At 41.9% G+C, this 20,963-nt stretch overlaps 1 protein-coding gene across 4 annotated transcripts in view; it reads left to right on the top strand.

The window, feature by feature from the left end:
• The window catches only part of capn15 (calpain 15), a 288,702-nt gene that overhangs the window by 66,406 nt on the left and 201,333 nt on the right, over window positions 1-20,963 (top strand). For 3 of the 4 annotated variants that reach the window (XM_078558791.1, XM_078558790.1, XM_078558789.1), the window contains exon 2: window positions 7,740-7,826. The exons of the other annotated variant lie outside the window; for it this stretch is intronic. The gene's annotated coding sequence lies outside the window, so the exon portion shown is untranslated. The remainder of the gene's footprint in view (window positions 1-7,739; window positions 7,827-20,963) is intronic. 4 annotated transcript variants of the gene reach the window in all.

The following is a 20,963-nucleotide window of genomic DNA, read 5'->3' as shown; positions in this document are numbered from 1 at the left end:
TGTTTACGGACAGGTAGTGAGTAAAGAAATCAGGGCTGTTCTAAATTAAACCCCCTCTTATCTGTAACAGCTTAGAAAAATGATTGGGTCAGAGAAAGCCTTACTAATATTCCTTACCTAAAAAGGAAAGTGATGCTGTACTGTGGTCACCCTGGACTAGATTGCATTGCTTATTACGTGTCATCCTCAGTCGGCCAGTGAGCATACTGTAGTCAAGATTATTGTGTTTTTTAACACACTGTAATTAATATGTAATTGTGAGTCTTTCTGTTGGGATTATCAAACTTTAGTGACCCCATTACTGTCATAGTTACATTTTTCATAGTAAGGGTCCAGTGGTGCGGTGGTTATGTTACAATGTTTGTAATGTAGAGAAGACAAATTCAAATTACTCCTTGGTAGTTTCAGAATTAGAAATCTTTTTTTAATTGAGAAAGCTGGTATCATTAAAAGTTACCATGATTGTGATAAAGATCCCAACTGGTTCACTAATGTCCTTAAGGGAAGGAAACTTGCAACCTTACCCAGTTTGGGCTATATGTGATTTGTAGCAAAATACATTCAATTGTCTCAAACAGAAGGCTCACCACCACCGCCTTCTCAGTAAGACTAGGGATGGGCAATAAATGCTGGCCATGCCAGTGATGCCCATATCCTGATAATTAAAAGTTAAAAAAGTTGACTTTTTCAGATTATAGTGTAGGGATTCACGGTAATCCACAATTTACAATATAACCTGCTTATAAGGAGTTGGATTTTTGATTATCAGGAATGTGGAGCTCCCTGAATAGGTCCCAAGTTGACTCAACAGTCTGGCCATTTTCCATTTTGTCCCGGGTATAAATTCATAGGATTTTACAAAATAGAAGTAGGCCATTTGGCCCATCAGTGCTGGCTCTCTGAAAGAACCATCCAAATTGTCCCATTCCCCTGTAATTTATGAATACTCCTGCAATTTCCTTTCTGAAATAACCTCCAATTTCCTTTTAAAAGCTATGGTCGATTCTGACGCCACTGCTGTGTCTAACAGGGCCCCAACAGCCTTCTTGTGGGGGGCCGGGATGAGACTATATTCTCCAAACCTCCCCTTCCCCTGTTCTCTAGATGATCTTGAAGCTTAGACGTTAGAAATTGCACAACAGAAAATTCACCATACACAAGATTAGCTTGAATATGTGCAAACACATGTCCAGCAATGGGCCTCTGTTAGCCTGTCTTGTTTTAATGAGCGAGTGTAGCTAATAATATGGTGGTTCCTGTTTATTCAGTTAATGTTTCCCATGGAGTTTGTTTCCTGTCTGGAAAGAGAATGGCCAGGAATTACAAGTAGAGCCACCAAGCCCTCTGCCAGTTTTTACTGAAATATCTAGTGACCTTTCATCTGGTTTATTTGCCTTTGCCTCAAATGCATTGATTTCTCTCCTTTGATTTTGGGTGGTTTTACACCATTGAATTAAATGTCCCCTTCAAATTAATATGTTTAATAAAAAAAAATGGTAATCACTGGAGTGTAAGATATTTGTGTTTTAACTGTTATGTTTGGTTAGGTTGTCAAGAATGTTGTCTATATTGTTCAAAGCCAGTACAAAACACATACTGGAGCAGTTTTGTACAAGTGTCCTGCTCTGTTACTCCCACTGTAAATCAATGTTATGGCCCAGATCTTCTGGTCTGCCTAGGAGAGGGTGCATCTGAAACTGACTGCAATTTAATCTGTCCATTTACCATTTTACACTAGAGCCTTTGCACCTTCTGATGCTGGGTCCAGCAGGGAGGCAAGGGTGATCACAGTCTGGAGACCAATTGTCTGGTGTAATTCCAGTGCAGTCACACCCCCTTTTCTTGTTATGAACTGAAGACACACCTTTTAAGGTTATTGGCTTACATTGGCCTGTAACTTCTGAGCACCGGGACAGTGTATCTGAAGGGTACCCTAAAGGCGCACTGGGGAACCCCCCCCCCAGAAGTTTCCAGATAAGGATTGTACGTCAATTGCCTGGGAAATTTAAACTTCCTTTAGGCAATTGCCCTGCACTGGGAACCATCTGATAATGTGATTCGAATTGCAAACTTTGGATTGTCCCCCTGCCCCCCCCATTACCCCTCCAGCCCCCATGCAACTACCCCCACTCCCCCCCAACTACACCCCGACCCACCACGGGACTCTGCCCCCACCTCCAACCACCAGCCTGACCCAGAAACCGCCTCCCTTCCCGCCTCAAATACTATCCACTTACCTTATACACTTACTTTGTCCCTGGCTCATCCCCCCCACCCCCCACTGTGCTCGCCCACCACCCTCACTCCTGACTATGTTCACCCCCCTCACCCCTGACAAGGTTCACCCCCCTTCCTCACCCTGGCAATGTTCACCCCGTGAAGGCGCACTGAAGGCGCCCCCCCCCGCCATTCCCTGACTATGCTGACACTTCCGATATCAGCTGGTCAGGAGCCAGGCATTCCAGATGGTGAATTAGGAGAGGGAGTGTGGTAATGATTGAATACTGTCCTGGACAGGGGAAGGGGGTGAGCTCGATCCAGGGGAGGGGTGGTTAACTCTGCCGGGAGTTGAGGTCCGAACATTGCCAGGAGTTGGGGACCGAACGTTGCCGGGAAATGCAGCAAGTTCTGGATAATATCCAGGCTTGGGCTGACTGGCTAGTAGCATCCGCGCTACACAAGTACCAGGCAATGACCATCTCCAACAAGAGAGAATCTAACCACCACCGCTTGACACTCAATGGCATTACCATCACTGAATCCCCCACCATCAACATTCTGGCGGTTACCATTTACCAGAAATGAACTGGACTAGCCATATAAATAGTGTGGCTACAGGTCAGAGGCTCGGAATCCTGTGGCGAGTAGCTCACCTCCTGACTCTCCAAAGCCTGTCCACCATCTATAAGGCACAAGTCAGGAGTGTGATGGAATACTCCCCACATGCCTGGATGAGTGCAGCTCCCACAACACTCAAGAAGCTTGACACCATCCAGGACAAAGCAATCCACTTGATTGGCACCCCGCAAACATTCACTAGCTCCACCACTGATGCACAGTAGCAGCAATGTGTACCATCTACAAGATGCACTGCAGGAACTCCTTAGACCGCACCTTCCAAACCCATGACCACTACCACCTAGAAGGACAAAGGCAGCAGACTCACGGGAACACCACCTGATTGCCCTCCTCCAAACCACTCACCACCCTGACTTGGAAATATATTGTCGTTCATTCACAGTTGCTGGGTCAAAATCCTGGAAGTCCCTTCCTAACAGCACTGTGGGTGTACCTACACAGCGGTTCAAGAAGGCTGCTTACCACCACCACCTCGAGGGCAATAAATGCTGGCCCAGCCAGTAACGCCCACATCCCATGAAAGAATTTTAAAAATGGGAAGTTTAAGTACTGTGGATGTGTGCACGTCGGGACTTCCTCAGGGTCCAGATGCGCATCAGCAACATAAGTTAAGACCATAAGACATAGGAGCAGAAGTAGGGCATTCGGCCCATCGAGTCTGCTCTGCCATTCAATGAGATTATAGCTGGCCTGATAATCTAACTCCACTTTCCTGCCTTTTCTCCCTTGATTCACTTACTGATTAAAAATCTGTCTATCTCAGCCTTGAATATACTTAACGACCCAGCCTTTACAGCCCTCTGTGGTAAAGAATTCCACAGATTCACTACCATCTGAGAAGAAATTCCTCCTCATTTCTGTATTAAATGGGTGACCCCTTACTCTGAGATTATGCCCTCTGGTCCTAGACTCTTCCACAAGGGGAAACAACCTCAGCATCTATCCTGACAAGCCCCCTAAGAATCTGATATGTTTTAATAAGGTCTCCTCTCATTCTTTTAAATTCCAATGAGTACAGGCCCAACCTACTCAACCTCTCCTCATAAGAAAATCCCTCCATACCCGGGATCAACTTAGTGAACCTTCTGTGGACTGTCTCCAATGCCAGTACATTTTTCCGTAGATAAGGGGACCAAAATTGTTCCCAGTATTCTAGGTGTGGTCTAACTAGTGCCTTGTATAGTGCCCTAAGTTAGAACCCTCTCCCTATATCGCAAGATTTGGTCCATGTTGTATTTATTTGCATGTTAAACAGGACCATATTACTATACAAAAGTAAAATGCTGTAGATGCTGGAAATTTGAAACAAAAACAGAAATGCTGAAAATACTCAGCAGGTCTAGCAGCACCTGGGGAGAAAGAGAAAAAGAGTTAAGAGCTAGCAAGCAAACTTCAATGCACCACCCCCTCCCTCCCCTAGTTCTGTACCCTTTGCCTCACAGAGGCACCCTCCTCCAGCAGCAAGAGCTGCCTCCACTTGAAGAACTTCGGCCTCAATGCCTTTTTGGGGGAAGGTGCTCAAGATTTGCACTACTTGTGTCCTATAAAAAACTTGAGCTTAGCTTCTTCATCTGAACATTTCTCATCACTGTCTCCCCTCAGTGCTTCTCAACAATGTGTGTTATAATGCCCTCCCGGCTTCCAGTTGGTCTCCTTATAGTATGTACAAGGAGATTAAATCCCTTGCAACTTTGCTTCAGCAAAACATGGAAGAGATCGCCTGGCTATTACAATGCATCTGCAGAATCATACAGTCAATGACATTTCTACAGAGCATATCACTACCAGATGCCTCCCCTCTACCCAGCAATGCAATGGAAAAAATTGCTATGATACTGTCACTGTACCTATTTAAATACAAAGCTGTAATTTTGTCTTGAGATCCAACTGAGATGCATAACTCATCAGGCTGCCTGTTTGCATTTTGTATTGTGTAAACCCCTTCTTTAAATTATTGTCATTTTTTTCCTTGCTCTTCACTGCAAGTTAATTTATTCTTTTTGCACAATGAATAATTTTTACAGCTTCTGTATTGTGATTGATTTTTGTCACCAGAACACATTTCCATTGTTGGTGTTGCTGTCTGAGTTGGTGTTGCTATCTGAGTCTACTCAGTACAAGGAAGTGGAAGTCTCTGCAACCTCCTGATCTCTGTGCCCCTCCAATTCTGGCCTTTTGCACATCCCTAATTTTAATCACCCTCCATTTGTGGCTGTGCCTTCAGTCGTCAAAGGCCCTAAGCTCTGGAATTCCCTCCATAAACCCCTCCGCCTATTGACCTCTCTATTCTCATTTAAGGTGCTCCTTAAACCTACCTTTTTGCTAAGGTTTTGGTCATCTGCCCTATTATCTCCTTTTTTGGCTCAATGTCAGATTTTGTATGATAACATTCCACTGAAGCACCATGGGAAGTTTTACTACATTAAAGGTGCTATTTCAATGTAAAGGTGCTATATAAATGCCAAATTGCTGTTGCTGCTGCAGGCCCACATGAGCTTTGATGATGATCCCTGACCATCGGAAGGAACTGTGCAAAATCTCCTCAGTGTGACCTGCTTTGTGTGGTTCCAAAGGCTTGTGTATAGAGGGTGCAAAATCTTACAAAAGGCATAAATTGTTTAATGTGTTGCTGTACTTCAATTCCCAACTGGATCAATTATCTGTCAGGTAGAACTGTACCTTTCTCTGATTCTATTGTCTCTTGCTCCATCCAATTCTTTCTCTGTTCTGAGGAAGTGGTGTACTTAAGTTGTTCTGGTCCTATTGAATGAAGGCCCTTGATGATGACTTGGCCAGGAAGAGCTGATAGATTCTGAATCCACTGCATGCTCTAGTACTGCTAACTAACTATCAAATTATGTTCTGCTGCCTGCCCAGTTTATTGCCAATGTAAGGAAATCCAGGGTCTGAGATGTGGATGTTGACTTTTATTCAGTTTGAGAGCAGAGGTTAATAGGTAGCATAAATCTGTCCTTTCTTCTCCAAGGTCTAAGTTTAAAGTTAGTGCAGGCTGATAGGCTCAAATTCTCTTTTGTCTGTTGCCTGCAAGGTGTTTCATGAAAAGACCCAAGGATAGCTGGGTGTGGGCCATTGACTCAAAACGGCTCACAATGTGGGACGAATAGGGAAACATGACTTGAGGTTGCAGGAATGGTGTAAAAATTGGAAATGTCATATTGAATAGGCTTTTGCGAGTATACTGTTGCTGTTTAGAGGCAGCATTGTTGTTCTGTTATGTGAAAGTCTTTGTTTTCCGTCTCCTCCTCCTTCCACTTTCCCCTGTATCCTTTTTTTCCCACACTCACATGCAGTCAGGCTCTTAATAAGAACAGATTTGAAATGGCAACCAATTTAACATTATGCAGAAACTAGCTAAGCAAGCAGAGTTGTCTTCTGGTCGGGGAACAAGCCAGAGTTAAGACTTTGCACTGAGCTGGAGGTCAGGATTTAGTTTGGTTTATGGTGATGTAAGTTCTAAACTCTCCAGTATGAAAGAATCCAAAATGTAGACAAGACCAAAAAGGGAAAGGAAATGAGTGGTGATTTTGAATGATGACTCTTTTTAAGGTATCTTCTTTCTGTCTCTTGCTTGTGTTTCCTTGACCAACTGGCATCCCAAACTATTATTAATTGATCTCTAACCCTCGCCATCTCTATTCCTTCTCCCTCCCCCACTCCCCCCACCACCTCCTTGAAGCTGCACCACCCTGTCTGCAATAAACACATAGACTTAACGTTTACTGCCACATTCCTCCTCCTCCTTCCCTGCCATATTTTAGGGCTTAGTACAATGCACCATGAGGTACTGAACTGCACAAACCTGTTTTATCCTTGGTTTGTACCATTAACCGATAGCTGCTGGGATGGCAGTGGAGGCGATGCAGTTAGCTCAGAATCCCAAGCTGGGGCAGGTGGGGAAAAACCAACCATGGTTACTGCTTCTGATGGTTATATGTAGCTTATGCTTGAATCAGTGATGCCATCCTTTGGTTGAATATTCTGATTTGGATGAGAGAATGAAGGGCTACTCTAAGCATAGAAGCCAAACCCAACAAGAACCGGGACTTTCAGAAAAAGGACAATTGGAAGGGACAAAATGGGTAGAAGCTGCATCCTACCACAGACACAACACACTGGTACACCACTTAGTCTCTAGGAAATTGAATTGCAGTTTGTGCCCAGAGAGCAGATTTTGTAATCTTTGTCTATTGGCATTATTTTAGCAATCCACAATCTTCTTATTGCTTTAGCTTTCCCTTCTGAAATGTACCATGTTGAATCTTCCCTAACACATACCTAAACTACACCATTAAATATAGATTGTGTGTTAAGTGTAGGTCTAACACTCCATATGCTGGGGGCAGTTTAACTGCAGCAGTTCTGATACTTGAAGTTATTTTTTAAAATACTCCCTTTTGCCAAGGGCTGTTGATTCTGATTGAATGAGAAACAACAGCCAATTTGAATTTTGCAGTCAAGTGATAATGGCTGTGCTTGTATCAAGCCTTGAAAAATTGAGAGCAAAGTGGATGATTGGAAGGGAAAGATCAAAACTTGAACCTCAATTATGAAATTTATCTTAAACTTAAGAACTGAGCACTTTGTACAGGTTAATTCCTTTGTCAAGAATTTTATTTCAAGTTCTAACACAATGAACTGACCCACACACTTTACCTGTCCTTTCCTGAATTTAGTGAACCAGTGCAGTCAAATTGACTTAAGTTTGAACAATATTTTGTAGAGAGCATGCTTTGAAAGGGCATTTCCTCTTGAACTTTCCTTTCCTGCTAATAAATGTGTACAGTCTGGATAGGGGATAAAGAGAGGAAGGAAAACTGTGGAATTGAAAGTAAAATAATGAATTTTTTGAAAACTTCCAGGTATGCAGAAGCGGGGACGGTCCACTTCAATTCTAAAGAACGATCTGTTGCCCTTGTAGGTAGGACTGGTGCCTTTTGCACAGGAAGGTAAGTGTTTAAATATTGTACCAAATGATTAATGAAACATTGAAATCATACATGAATGGGAACTGATGTCCTGCTGTAAAATGTGTTGAAAAGTATGGAGCAACTTTATTCTATTCAAATGGTTAAACATTTTTCTCAGATGTTTCTGATCACCCTGAAAAAAAATATATAAAAATCTCCTGCTGAAAATTGCAAGACTACTATGAATGGTCACCTACTCTACCAGTGGGAGCATGGCAAGATTTCCAGCCTTTTCTGCCTTGTGTGTAAATTTAAGAAACTCACTTGAAGCTAAGTTGAGTATTTTTAGATCCTGCATTGAATTGTTTTAAAGACCGCTACTATAAATCACCGCCCAACCATTTAAACTCAACTTTTGAACTTAGCACCTCTTCCACACAGGGTCTGAACAATGACATCACTGCTCATACACATGGATAGCAAACAGAAATCTCTTCTACAAAGCAACTATCAAGAATCCATTTGTTCTTTTAATTTTTACAAAGAAGCCTGGTTTCCATTTTGCTTTTAAATATCCTAGGCCTCTGGCTTCCATACAGTTTAAATGAAAATTTATACACAAACATAAAAATGTTAGCAAGAAATTGTTCCCTGTTTCTGTCATGTATTTGGCTCAGATTGAACATCAAACTAAAGACATAGAATCCCAGAATCTTACAGCACAGAAAGGGACCACCTGGCCATTGTGTCTGTGCTGACTCTTCCCTTATTCCCACTCCGCTACCCTTTCCTCATACTTGTTTAAGCCTTTCTCAAATATTTATAAAGGCTTTTATAGATTCTGCTTTCATCACTGATTGTGTTGGCATTCCTCATCCTTATGGCTCAGAGACATACTGGGTAATGCCTTTACCAACTGAGGCATTGAGAAACTTGACAGGATCATTATCTTTGCTGACTGCAGCCTGCTGATCACGAGTGTGTTTTCTGGTCATACTCTGTTGTGGGCTATTAATCACAGTCTTGAAACTGCGCAAATATTAGTTTGAATTTTATAAATTTTAACTGGGCTGATGCCTTTTGTAAAGCGAGGAATAAAGGATTGTCATATAAATGCAGGATGAGCTCAGGCGCTAATATCTAACCTAAGATTTCAAGGAGTGTGTGGACTATTTTACTGACATAGTACTCAGGAAAACAAATTGCCTTCTGTGTTTTCAAATGTTAGAAACCCTTTTGCTTTCCTGAATCAAATATCAAAGGTGAAAAGAAACGTGCAGGTGAGAACCAGTTAGACTCTGACTTACAATGCTCTTTGTCTCCCTGGTGACAGCTAATCCATACTATGCAGCATCCATGGCTTCCTACAGGCCTGTGCTGTAGATGCAAATGTTTAAATATTGGCCAGGACAGAAAAAGCAACCTCTCTAGGAAACGGTCTTTGTTTTGCGCAATGATGTCAAAGATTTTTTGAGTGTGAAATTATAGTTCTTGCTTGTTAGTCTGAAGCGGCAATTGATGTGGTGATTCTTTGAGTTTATATATCTTCTTCTGATTGTGGATATTTGCTCAGCATCATGAGTCTAGATTGAAGTCTCTTGTGTTCTTAACATCATTTATTTTGCCTACATCATATATGTTGTTTCTAGTATTGTTTCCTGTGTTCTTTTGATGTGGTTATTGACAGATTAATCCTATGTCCGAGGCGTTCTTCCTTATTTGGTCTGTTGTAAATTCGGTATGAGTATGATATTGAGCCTTATGATTGAAATTAGAAAGTTGTGGCAGTATTAATTCTGTTCATAGCAGTTTAATCACAATTAAACTTTTCTCCAGTATTGACAGAACCATAGAAAAGTTACAGCACAGAAGGAGGCCATTCGGCCCATCTTGTCCACGCCAGCCTGAGGACACCCAGGTGCCCTTTCTAATCCCACCTTCCTGCACCTGGCCCATAGCCCTGCAGCTTACAGCACTTAAGGTACAGATCCAGGTACATTTTAAAAGAGCTTAGAATTTCTGCCTCTACCACCAACTTGGGCAGCGAATTTCAGACACTCACTACCCTCTGCGTAAAAAAGTTCTTCCTCGTGTCCCCCCTACACCTTCTGCCACTTATTTTGAATCTATGTCCCCTGGTTCTAGAATTCTCCATCAAGGGAAACAATTTTATCCTGTCCACTCTATCTATTCCCCTCATAATTTTGTACACTTATATGGTGGTCATCTGTATGATGGGCAGCGGTGGCGCATGATGGTGATATTTTTCTTTAAACCAGACCTATTGCTATGTCTACAGATTGTCCAGTGTTGTGCTTTTATCTGTAGTATATTGGGGGAATGAATTGAGCGGATTGTCAGTTGTGCAGTTTTGTGATGCATGGTTGATCATGCTTATGTTCGAATAAACACATGCACCAAGCACTACCTTCTCAGTGTGAAATTGAGTGAGTGGAGGGATGGGTGCAACCATGAATTGACTGACCCGGAGTGCATAGTAAACAGAGTGGTAAAAATTGGGAATTTGATGCAAAAGGTGAAGGAGGTGCTGCTTCTTTCCACCAACCCTTGTAGTAGTTTGTGTTGCAGATAAATATTTAGGCAAATCTATCTATAGCTTAAACTTGATCACGGAATTAGTTTAAAAACTGTAAGCTGACTAAACCCATAGACTCATTAATTAAATAAATAAAACATAGCCACATAGGGGTGTCAGTGCAGGCAGTGTGGGAGTTTGAGGAGAGCACTGCAATCCCAGCCAACCATATCTGAAGTAAGTATCTGCATCTCAAACTTCAGCTCAGAGTTGTTGAGCTGGAGTCTGAAGTGCAGACAGGGAGGTGGAGAGTCATGTAGACACTTGAATCCAGGGGCAGTCATGCTCCTTAGGTTAGGAAGTGGTACAGATCTGGTTAGTGTTGAGGAACAGTTAGTTCAGAACAGTTAGTGGTGAGTGGCTAAGGCCTATTCTATTCCTAAGGTTTAAAATAGTATACAAATTGGTGGTAAAATTAAAAAACTATATAAAAAAAGTAACATAAATAAGTGAATAACGTAGTTTAAGTAATTGTTTAAAACACATTAAGGATGGCAGCACCGGTGATGTGTCAAGGCTGCAGCAAGTGGGTGCTCCTGGATAACATTGTGATCCAGGGCAAACATGTCTGCAGTGTTTGCGGCTTGAGGAACTTTGGCTCAGAGTCATTGAGCTGGGGCTGAGCTGCAGACTCTGTGACACATAGGGAAGGGGCAAGTTACCTGGATGCTTTATACCAGGAGGCAGTCATAGCACTTAGGATTGGGTCTTCTGATTTGGTCAGTGGTCAGGGACAGGGAGGGTATGACTGCGAGTGAGGCAAGTTAGGGGACCCAGAGGGCAAGAATGTAAGCCTCTGCAATTGTCCAATAGGTTTGAGGTTCTCAGCTTGTTTGAATGAGAGCGGTGGATGAGCAAACTGACCATGGCACTGTGGTACAGGAAGCCATTCAAATGTGGGGAGCAAAAGGGAATGTAGTGGTAGTGGGGGACAGTATAGTGAGGGGGATTGACACTGTTCTCTGCAGTGAAGAGTGAGATCCCAGATAGCTGTGTTGCCCGCCCGTTGCCACGGTTTAGGACGTCTACTCAGAGCTGGAGAAGAACTTGCAGTGGGAGGGGGAGGACCTGGTTGTCATGGTCCATGTAGGTACCAACGACATAAGAAAGAGGTTCTGCGTAGAGAGTATGAGGAGCTAGGTACTAAATTTAAAAGCAGAATCTTACCTGAACTGCCTGCAAATTGGCATAGGGTACATAAAATTAGAGAGGTGAACACGTGGCTCAAAAGACTGATGTGGGAGAAGTGGGTTCTGATTTGTGGGACATTGGCACCAGTACTGGGGAAAGTGGGGGCTGTACAATTGGGACAGTCTACACCTGAGCCGTGCTGGGACCAGTGTTATTGCAAACTGCATAACTAGGGAAGCAGAGAGGGTTTTAAACTAAATAGTGGGGGCAAGCGATCAAATGTGGAAAGATGTGGTATATCAAAGAGTAGAGACAAGATAAGAGCAGCGAATAATAATATGGGAGATGAGGGTCGGAGAATGGCAAGAAAGGACTGAGAGAAAAAGCCTATGAATGCATCAAGGATCAAGACTAGATGTCACACAGATAACAAAAAGACAAAACTAAAGGCTCTGTATCTGAATGTGCGTAGCATTCATAACAAAGTAAACAAATTGAAAGCACACATTGAAGTGAATAAATATGATCTGATAGCCATTACGGAGACGTGGCTGCAGGATAATGAGGATTGGATCCTGAATATTGAGGGGTATATGACATTCAAGAAGAATAGGAAGCTAGGTAAAAGTGGAGGGGTAGGATTGTTAATCAAGGATGGCATTGGTGCAATAGTTAGAGATGACCTTGGTTCAGGAGATCAGGATGTAGAATCATTTTGGGTAGAGATGAGGAATAGTCGAGGAAAGAAATCACTAGTGGGAGTGGCCTACAGGCCTCCTAACAGCAACCACAAGGTAGGACAAAGTATACAAGAAGAAATATTGGGTACTTGTGATAAAGGGACGGGAATGATCATCGGTAACTTTAATCTACAAATAAACTGGAAAAATCAGATTGGCAGTATTAACCTGGATGAGGAGTGCATAGAATGTTTTCAAGATGGTTTATTAGAGCAGCATATTCTGGAACCAACCAGAGAACAGCTATATTAGACTTGGTATTGTGTAATGTGACAGGATTATTGTGTAATGTGACAGGATTAATTAATGACCTCAGGATAAAGATACTCCTAGGTAGCAGTGACCGCAATGTTATTGAATTTTACATCCAGTATGAGAGGGAGAAGAGTGGATCTAAGACTAGTGTTTTAAACCTAAATAAGGGCAACTATGTGGGCATGAAAGCTAAGCTAGCTGAAGTGAACTGAGATACTAGGCTATGGGATAGATCAATAGAGAAGCTGGGGCAGACATAAAAGGGGATACTTCAGAATACTCAGAATAAGTATATTCCAACTATAAAGAAAAATTCTAAAGGGAGGACCCACCATCCGTTGTTAACTAAAAAAGCTGCGGAAAGCATACTTAAGGAAGAAGCATATAACTGTGCAAAGACGAGTGGCAGGTCAGATAATTGATCAGAATATAAAGAACAGCAGAGAAAGACTAAAAGGTTAATTAGGAGAAAGAAATTAGAGTATGAGAGGAAGCTAGCTAGAAATGTAAAAATGGATAGCAAGAGTTTCTACAGGTATTTAAACAGGAAAAGAGTAAGAAAAACTTGTGTTGATCCTCTAGGGAGTGAGAATGGGGAGTTAGTAGTAGATTATAAGGAAATGGCATATGAAATGATCAAATATTTTGCTCCTTCCTTCACTATAGAGGATACAGAAACATTCCAGTAATAGCTAGAAATTAGGAGGTGGAAGGAAGAGAGGAGCATGGTGAAATTACAATCACTAGGGAAGCGGTACTGAACAAACTGATGGAGCTGTGGGCTGACAAGTCTCTGGACTTCATCCTAGGGTCTTAAAAGAGGTGGCTAATGAGGTAGTAAATGCGTTGGTGTTAATTTTCCAAAATCCCCTAGATTCTGGAAAGGTTCCATCAGACTGGAAAGTAGCAAATATAACACCTCTATTCAAGCAGGGAGGTAGGTAGGAAACAGGAAACTATAGGCCAGTTAGCCTGATGTCTGTCGTAGGGTAGGTGTTAGAATCGATCATTAAAGAGGTTGAAGCTAGACACGTAGAAAAACACAAAGTAATTGGAAAGAGTCAGCATGGTTTTGTGAAAGAGAAATCATGTTTAACCAATTTACTAGAGCTCTCTGAAGGAGTAACGTGTTGCGGATAAAGGAGAGCCTGTAGAGGTACTGTACTTGAATTTCCAGAAGGCATTTGATAAGATGCCACAGTAAATATTATTACGGAAAATAAAAGCCCATGGTGTCGGGGTAACATAATAGCGTGGATAGAGAAAACAGAAAACATAAATGAGTCTTTCTCTGATCGGCAGCATGTGACTTGTGGGGTCCCACAGGGGTCTGTGCTGGGGCCTCAACTTTTTACAATTCATATCAATGTTTTAGATGAGGGGAGCGAAGGCATGTTAGCTAAATTTGCAGACGATACAAAGATAGGTAGGGAAGTATGTTGTGAACAGGACATAAGGAGTTTGCAGATGAATATAGATAAATTGGAGGGTGGGGCAGTGGCATAGTGGTATTATCATTGGACTGGTATTCTAGAAACCTAGGGTAATACTCTGGGGACCTGGGCTCAAATCCCACCACAGTAGATGGTGAAATTTGAATTCAACAAAAGTCTGGAACTAAAAGTCTGATGATGACCATGAAACCATTGTTGATTGTTGTAAAAACGCATCTAGTTCACTGGTGTCCTTTTAGGGAAGGAAATCTGCTCCTTACCTGGTCTGGCCTACGTGTGACTCCAGACCCACAGCAATGTGGTTGACTCTTAAAATGCCCTTTGAACAAGGGCAATTAGGGATGGGCAATAAAAAGTTGAGTGAGTGGACAAAAATCTGGCAAATGGAGTATAATGTGGGAAAATGTGAGCTTGTTCACTTTGGCAGGAAGAATAAAAAAAGCAGAGTATTAAAAGGAGAACAACTACAGAATTTAGAGGTGCAGAGGGATCCAGGTATTTTCGTGCATGAGTCACAAAACGTTAGTATGCAGATGCAGCATGTAACCAAGAAGGCTAATGGAATGCTATCCTTTATTTTGAGAGGAATTGAACATAAAAGATGTTATGCTTCAGTTATACAGGGCATTGGTGAGCCCACATCTCAAATGCTTTGTGCAGTTTTGGTCTCCTTATTTAAGGAAGGATGCAAATGCATTTGAGGCAATTCAGAGGAGGTTTATTATATTGATAACTGGAATGAGTGGGTTGTCTTATGGGGATAGGTTAGATCGGCTGGGCTTGTTTCCGCTGGAGTTTAGAAGAATGAGGGGTGACTTGATTGAAGTATATAAGATCCTGAATGGTCTTGACAAGGTGGACATGGAAAGGATGTTTCCTCTTGTGGGTGAGTCCAGAACTAGGGGGCACTGTTTTAAAGTTAGGTGTCACCCTTATAATACAGAGATGAGGAGAAATTTTTTGAGGCTTGTGCGACTTTGGCACTCTCTGCCTCAGAAGGCTGTGGAAGTGTGGTCACTGAATATTTTTAAGGCAGAGGTAGAGAGATTCTTGTTCGGCAAGGCAATCAAAGGTTATTGGGGGTAGATGGAAATGTAGAACTTGAAACACAAACAGATCATCCATGATCTAATTGAATGGCAGAGCAGACTTAAGGGGCCGAATGACCTACTTCTCCTATTTCGTATGTTTGTAACAAGAGAATTTGACTGCGAGTCAGGCAGGTAATGGGATCCCAGGTGCAATTTTGATGAAAACTACAGCATTAACTCTATTTTTCTCTCCATTGATGCTGTCAGATCTGCTGAGTATTTTCTAGCATTTTCAACTGGATAGCAGTGGGTGACAGTATAATTCTCCTCTAATCTGTATTGAACCTTGGTTAAACCATATTTAAGAGTACTGCGTGCAGTTCTGGTTGCCATATTATAAAAAGGATATAGAGTCAATGGAGATGGTTCAGAGAAGATTTACAGTGATGAAACCAGAAATGTATGGGTATACATTTATACATATATTGCAAAAAGATTGACAGGCTGGGCCTCTTTTCTCTTGAAAAAAAGGCTGAGGGGTGACCTAATAAAGGTCTTTAAAATTATGAAAGATTTTGATAGAGTGGATATGTTTCCTCTTGCCGGGAAGAGCATAATGAGGGACCACCCATATAAAATGGTCACCAAGAAATCCAATAGGGAAATGGAAACTTCTTTACCCAGAGTGGTGAGAATGTGAAACTTGCTACTACAGAAAGTGGTTGAAGCGAATAATATAAATGCATTTAACGGGAAACTAGACAAGCACATGCGGGGGAAGGAAATAGGTGGTTGCAGTACTAGATTTAGATGGGTAGAACCTCAAGTGGAGCATAAACACTAGCATAGATGGTTGGGCCAAATTGTCTGTTTCTGTGATTCTATGATTTTTGGCTGGGATTTCCACTCCTAACCAGTGATGCTGCTGGAACTTGATTACTTATTGGGACATTGGTTGACTGGCCCCAGCTATGATGTCATGTGAAGTTGAATTGCTTACTGACATTTAACATCTAGGGTTCACATGTGCCTGAACCTTTGGGCGGGGTGATAGAGGATAGTTGGTACCATTTAAAGATGCACCTTAGCATCAGTTGCTGTCTTTGTGAAAGAGGGATCAAGAGGAGACAGCTGGATCTTTGTTTAAAAAAAAACGTTGTTTGAAAAAAAATGAAAAGTGACCATTCCAGTGGTTAAGGTCTGGAATGCATTGCCTGAAAGTGTGGTGGAGGCAGATTCAATCAAAGCATTCAGAAGGAAGTACGGAGTAGACCATTTAGGACTGAGATGAGGAGAAACTTCTTCACTTAGAGGGTGGCAAATCTATGGAATTCTCTACCACAGAAGGCAGTGGATGCCAAGTCACTGAATAAATTTAAGAAGGAAATAGATAGATTTCTGGACTCTAAAGACGTCAAGGAGCATGGGGAGAGTGCGGGAGTATGGAGTTGAGATAGAGGATCAGCTATGATCACATTGAATGATGGAGCAGGCTCAGAGGGCTGAATGACCTACTCCTCCTATTTTCTATGTTTCTATCTGAAAAGGAAAAAATGTACAGGGTTACGGGGAGAAGGGGGGAGAATGGCAAAGGGCGAATTGCTTTGCAGCTAAGACCATGGTTTTCAAGATGATATAACCCAAAATTTATTTTACAGTTGCCTTCACACAGATAATTGCCTCAATGGGTTCCTACAATTCTTCAGTCGGACTGGTGATGCACTGTCAGAGGGGTTTTTCCCCTTCAGTATTCTTAGAGGGCCAGTTTAGCAGAAATATGGGGGTTATAGTTAGAGGTACTTGTAGCCGCCTATTGTCGCCATCAGTCATCTGCATTACTTGCTCTTACAGTTGTTGCAAGAAATATGCTCAAAGCATCTACCTGACATTAGTATGTGTCCCACTTCTCTGTTTATTAACTCTATAGGACACTAACAGGCAAAATTATCCAACAACTTTTAGTTGGTTCTGTTTGCTTCCTGGACGCAGTGTGGAACTGGATCAAATCTCATTTATCATGATGCATACTGATAAACAGTAACACAGTTAATAATCCTGTAACTGAAGGCTGGTTTTGATCAAATCAGTTTGTCATTTGATCTTTTGTGCATTAAGTTTGTGTTGCATCATATCCCACTATTGATTTCCTGAGTATTGTAGCAGGAATTAGTCAGGCAGAACAGAATAGTGCTTGGGATGAACAGCCTAGTGGCAATGCATCTGTTCAATCAGTAATAGCCTGCACATTCATTACTGTGAGGAGGAAGCAACCTAGCAAACGCACAGCATCTTAATCCATTCCCATCCAGTGAATATGTTCTGTGCTACATGCCAATAACTGCACACGTTGCCCTTTTATTTAATTAAAAAAATAACATTTGCTGAAAACCCAGATTCATTTTTGCAATAGTTTTATATTAAATAGCATTTGCTTGCAAGAAACAAGTGGATTAAAGAAATGGCTTGATAGACACCAGGGTATTCTCATTACTTCAACTCTACTGAACAGTACGTGATGCTCTTTGGCCCTTGCGTTAAAGCTGTAGGCACACGGACAGTGGATCGATCACTGGTATAAATCATTGCGGCAGAGCACAAATTGTGCATCATAACAGGATAGAAAATGACAATTCTAGGCTATTCCATGAGTCAGGAAGCAATGCTGCTTGGCTAATTGATTTACCGGTCCTTTAAGGAACAATTTTCTCTCTTCCTCTCTCCCCCTTCTCCTTTATTCTCCCCTTTCCTTTTTTCTCTATCCTTTTTAATTCACCATTCTCTCAATATCTCGCCCGCCCCTCTTGCTCACCACCTCTCGCCTCATCTCTTTGTTCAATTTCTCTAATTATTACTCTAACCGCAAGAATGCATTTCTTTCTCCAAACAAGCTTCATAAATAATTCCTCACATTATCCATATAACTGGTCCATTTCCCTTGAACCTCATCAATCTGTGTTAACCCTTCATCTGGTCTCAAGGCCTGGATGCGAATATTTACAAGAAGCTCCCTCCATATTGCTATTGCAGGAGAGGGGATACAGAACAGGTGCCTATAGAATTTAACTTACTGCTTTTTACAGTATTAAAGCCAGTGGCTGTAGAGATATGCGTGTATGTGTGAATGTCTTCCTGTTAATCTTGCTGCCATTGTTGGCTGGTAGAAATGCTTGGCTAGATATGTTGGCAGTCTGAATGTTAAACTCCTTAAGTTTTTCTTGGACATACAATGCTGGTTCCTACTATGGATACTACCAGAATCTTGGTCATTCTTGGAAGGAAGATGTCAGCAGAATCGCAGTGGAGAAAATCTTAAAAACAATTTGTTGGAGACCGTTCCTGTTAACATAGTGGCATAGGTATAATGAATAGATCTCCTGTTTATTTGTATGATCAGGATCAGGTGTGTGATGCCATGTCGCCAAAATAGGAACATGTAAATGTTCTGGAGAATATGATTAATCAAATGCCAAAAATGTTGATTACAGTTAGTAATCTCTTCAACTAAAGGCAGAATATGTGTGGAGGTAAGAGGCAGTTGTAAATGAGAGCTGGTAAATATGATAAGTGTTTCTGCATTATTCTGTGATAAGTTGCCTTATTTTTCTCTCCTTGTTGCTAAGTCAAAAGAAATTAAGTCTGAACATGCTGACTCATTTCCTCTGCCTTGTGGGAGATCGCAGAGCCTGCTTGTAAATAATAGTTTCATTATCTCAACCTCTGTTCTTCTAGATGATGCTTCCTAACAAATCCTAGGATTTAGAATTGACTTCTTACAACCTGCATGACTATATTTAATCAAATTCATGCAATTTTATGAAAAAAAGGACCCTGAAGTTACCTTGAAAAATAGGGGCCAGTGTTCGGGATGCTACAAGATTGATGGAGTGCCTATGATTTGGATTGTTGTACAACTCTCTTCAGTTTGGTTTGAAGCTGACACTTGATTGTGCTGGCAATCTGGATTTATTTTGGCTGTGGTGTTGGTCAATGTTGGCAGAGACTTCCTGCATATTACAAAAGCTCTCACGATAAAACACCTCCAACCCAGGGGATCTCAGCTGTAACTGCATCTGTTCATTAGGGTGCCTTGTGCCAGTGTAAAGAGGAGCTGCTCATTTTTACCATCTCTGTTGCTAAATACAAGAATGAATGCACAAGAGATAATTTAGTGCACCCTTTTCTGTCCCTGAACTAGGTGACCAGCTACGTTAGTGGAATATTGTGCAATGTGCTGCTTGCAGCAGGTAGCCATGGGGGCCAGCTAACTGTGATCACAATAGTGGAGTACTGTGATCCTGTGTCATTGTTGCCTGAGGCTGTGGTGACTGTAGATTAACACAACATTGTTGAACGAAATGGAGAGGTTTGCATTTTTTTTACCATGCATAGCTTCAGTTGTGGCTTGAATCCAAGCTGACAGTTATAAAGAATTACAATTCAACAGTGCTTGATGTTTGACGATGATGGTTATTATTAGCAATTCCAACATTTTGGTTTCCTGTTTCCAAGCCCTGTAGTTAGACTCATAGATGTCTACAACACAGAAGGAGGCCATTTGGCCCATCGTGTCTGCGCCAGTCAACACAGACTACACTAATCCCATTTTCCAGTGCTTGGCTCATATCCCTGGAGGCCCTGGCAACGCAAGTGAATATCTAAATACTTCATAAATGTTATGAGAGTTTGTGATTCGACCACCCTTTCAGGCAGTGAGTTTCAGACTTTCACCACCCTGTGGGTGAAAGAAATTCTCCTCAACTCTCCTCTTAGCCTTCTACCTCTTACCTTAAATCTATGCCCCTGGTTATTGACCCCTCTACTAATAGAAAACGTGTCTTCCTATCTACCCTATCTATGCCCTTCATAATTTTATACACCTCGACCAGGTCCCCCCTCAACCTTCATTGCTCCAAGGAAGACAACCCCAGCCTATCCAATCTTTCCTCATAGCTCAGACCCTCCAGCCCAGGCAGTATCCTGGTAAACTTCCTCTGCACCCTCTCCAGTGCAATCACATCCTTCCTATAATGTGGTGGCCAGAACTGCACACAATACTCCTGTTGTGGCTTAACCAGCGTTTTATACAGTTCCAGCATAACCTCCCTGCTCTTGTATTCTATGCCTCGGCTAATAATGGCAAGTATCCCATATGCCTTCTTAACCACCTTATCTACTTGCCTGGCTACCTTCAGGGATCTATGGATATGTACACCAAGGTTCCTCTGATCTTCAGTACTTTCCAGGTACTGAAAACCATTCATAGTGTAATCCCTTGCCTTGTTAGCCCTCCCCATAACAACCATTGTGGGTTGTTTTCCTATTGTTTATATCTGGAATATTTCATTACATAATCAGATCTGAGCAATCCATGAAGCAATGTTACAACTCTTTACAGGTTACATTTGTGACTCTGAGGGTGGAGTAGAGGGTTAGAAATTGCATTAATACTTCCATTGTGAGGGTTAGCTGAATAGGGTTGCTGCTTTCTCTAGGATTTTACTGATGAAATATAAAAGAAAAATTTGCATTTATATAGTCCCTTTCATGACCTCAGAATGTCCCAAAGTGCTTCGCAGCCAATGAAACACTTCTGAAATGCAATCAGTGTTGTAATGCTAGAAGAAATTTATTTTACACAAAGATCCCACAGCAGCAATGGACAATGACCAAATTATCTGTTTTAGTGATGTTGATTGAGGAATAAATATTGGCCCAGGGCACCCGGCAAAATTCCCCTGCTGTTCTTATGAAATATGCAATGGGATTTTTTTTACGTCCACCTGAGAGGGCAAACATATGACACCTCAGTTTCCTCAGTACTTCACTGGGATTGTCGGCCTGGATTATGGGCTCAAATCTCTGGGGTGGGACTTGAACCCACAACCTTTTGGCTCAGAGGCGAGAATGCTACCCACTGACCCATGGTTGACACTTCAGCTTTTCTTGCTGATGAGCTATGTTGGTAGCAT

Source organism: Cetorhinus maximus, chromosome 15, assembly GCF_964194155.1.
Source record: "Cetorhinus maximus chromosome 15, sCetMax3.hap1.1, whole genome shotgun sequence".
Taxonomy (NCBI): domain Eukaryota; kingdom Metazoa; phylum Chordata; class Chondrichthyes; order Lamniformes; family Cetorhinidae; genus Cetorhinus; species Cetorhinus maximus.
The sequence above is the reverse complement of the archived record's forward strand: the minus strand, read 5'-3'. Positions and strand labels throughout refer to the sequence as shown.